Raw genomic sequence first — 2,667 nt, forward strand, 5'->3', positions numbered from 1 at the left:
TTCCCCATATATATATATATATATATGCTCCGCTCTCTGTTGCTCGCTCAGAAAAGATGGTGAAGGGTAGGCAAGGCCAGCGCATCAGGCTGTACGTTCGCGGAACTATTCTTGGATATAAGAGATCAAAGTCGAATCAGTATGAGAATACGTCTCTGGTGTAGATCGAGTGCGTGAACACGAAAGAGGAGGTTGGATGGTATGTTGGTAAGCGAATGGCATACATCTACAAGGCGAAGATGAAAAAGAATGGCACGCACTATCGCTGCATATGGGGAAAAGTTACTCAATCCCACAGCAACAGTGGCATCGTCAGGGCTAAGTTCAAAACCAATTTTCCACCCCAATCAATGGGCCGCAAAGTCAGGGTTTTCATGTATCCGAGCAGATATGAGGTGTAAAATCTCCATGTGCTGTTGCGGTTGAAGCTGTGGAGGCTTTTGATGTAGCTTTATATTAAAATTGCAGAACTCTTTATTTTAAAATTTGTTGCCTACTGTTTGCTTAAACCCCCCTTCAATCTCTTATTTTATGTTTATGGTTTTTTTTGGTCTCATGTTACTTAATGCTTGTCAGTTACGCAGATATTGGTTTTATCCAAATTTAACTTTGGAATTTCAGTGCATTTAGACATTGAGACATTCAAATTAATATTTTTTATGACTGGGATTGAATACAGGAAATTACAAAAGTTTTAGGTATTTATTTGAAATTGATACGGAAGTTTCAAGTAAATAATGTACGAAGAACATAGTGCAAACCACCTTATTTATGCTGTTTTGGATGTGATGTAAAAGATTTACATAGGAATTAGGTGCTATGAGCATTATAATTTCCTCCCAAGCATAAATGATTTGAAAATATTATAGTTATATGATAAATTTAAAGGTCACTTGTATAATTAAGGAAAATATTTTATTGTTATATTTTGTGGTGGAGTTATGAAGTTATTGCTGGAAAAACGATTGTTTTATATAAGTAATTTGAACTCTAAAATGTCTGGAGCACAGCACAAATGTTGGTAATGAGAGTATATAAAAAATTTTGCACATTAGTCTCCCATGGTAACGATAATCACTAAAATACACAATTATCTACAGAGAGGATTGCTTTTCTTTAACATCTGAAGCAGATTTATCATCTTGGCGTTTGTTGGAGTTTTTGATTTTTCTCAAAGCTCCTCTGAGTCCCAACACAATAAACAGATTTGTGAGAGTAAGCAACGACTCAGCACCGCCATGCAGCCAATCAACATTAGCTAATGAGGTTCCATACTTCAGCTTAGCTGCAACAGTGCAGCTTCCTTCCAAGTTAGAGAAGAATATATAAAATAGGGGCTTTTACATACAGACCATTCAATTCTTGTGTATTTGCATATCTAACACCTAAAATTTTAATTATTACATGTATATAACCCAAATCTGTCACATCACATAAAAAAACATTGCCAATTCTAGCTTTAAAAAGGTGAAATACAGCTTTTCATGGCTAGGGAAGATGTCATGTTTGTAAAAATTGTGTTAGATGTGCAAATACAAAAGAATGGAGCGGTATGTATGTAAATCTTCCTATAAAATAAAAAAAAAATGAATCAAAGTAGGGTTCAGAATAAGGAATTTTACCATAAATGCCAGCGGGTACTGAGTTGATCAACAAGAAGCCATGGAACATGAAGGGGAAAAGGTTAGCTGATGTAAAATAACAAAAAACAGAAAAAAAAAAAAAAGACAAATAATATATATATATATATATAGATCTACTAAAACTCCGTAAGGATCTTCGAATCTCTCTAAAAAATATTGATGTTATTTATAGCATACAGAATGAGTGAACAAAGTCAATACTTCCTTTAAACAAACAAAGGGTCGATCTTATTGTAGGTTCAAACAATCAACAACCTCCATTTGCTAGAACTTGGTGCTTTTAATGTCACCTCTTGTGGGGTAGGTATTGCACCAATGCCTTCACGTGCATTTTGATGTAATTTTCTCTTAAAACCCTAAAAAAAATACTCTCTTCTCTCTCACACCAAAACCTCTTTCTCTATCTCACACCCCCCTCTCTCTTCTCTAGACTTCTCTCCTTCTTAATTAGGGCCCAAAAGGAATTTCAAAATTCCCTCCAATGTTTCCCCTAAAAGTCACACTTTTGTTGCACCAAGAGATAATTCCTTTCATCCAAGAGACATATCCTTTATTTGAGAGCCTCCCAAAGTATCTAGATGCATTGAACCACTCCATGAGACGTTTGAAATGTTTAGAGCTTTCAAATACTACTAAAAAATAGTCACGAACCGACTAACTCCATCTTAGTTCATCTCTGGAGCTTCTGTGCTAGCCTAATGAAGTTTGCGCTTTTCTCTAGATTTTGATGCTTATGGTGCCTCTAGCGTGGCTTAATGAAGTCTATGCTGTCTCTGGATTATGGTGCTTCTGGCAACAATCTGGTGCCTCTAGAGCCGCTTGTCTATAAAATGGCACCTCTAGCGCCATCTTCTAACGCTTCTGGCACCATATCTTGAGAGAATGGCACCTTTGGCACCTCTGGCGTCAGGATCACCAAAATCTCCATTTTGGCTCCAAATTTCCTCTTTTCTGCTACTTTTTGCTCCAAATGCCTAAAATTTATACATCTGCAATAAAAATATTAAAATATCATTCTTTAAAG

At 36.0% G+C, this 2,667-nt stretch overlaps 1 pseudogene; it reads left to right on the plus strand.

Moving 5' to 3' along the window:
• Positions 1-40: 40 nt before the first annotated feature.
• On the plus strand, positions 41-615 carry LOC110035949 (annotated as a pseudogene).
• The last annotated feature ends 2,052 nt before the right edge of the window (positions 616-2,667 follow it).

The sequence above is a fragment of the Phalaenopsis equestris genome, unplaced genomic scaffold (assembly GCF_001263595.1).
Source record: "Phalaenopsis equestris unplaced genomic scaffold, ASM126359v1 Scaffold200923, whole genome shotgun sequence".
Taxonomy (NCBI): Eukaryota; Viridiplantae; Streptophyta; class Magnoliopsida; order Asparagales; family Orchidaceae; genus Phalaenopsis; species Phalaenopsis equestris.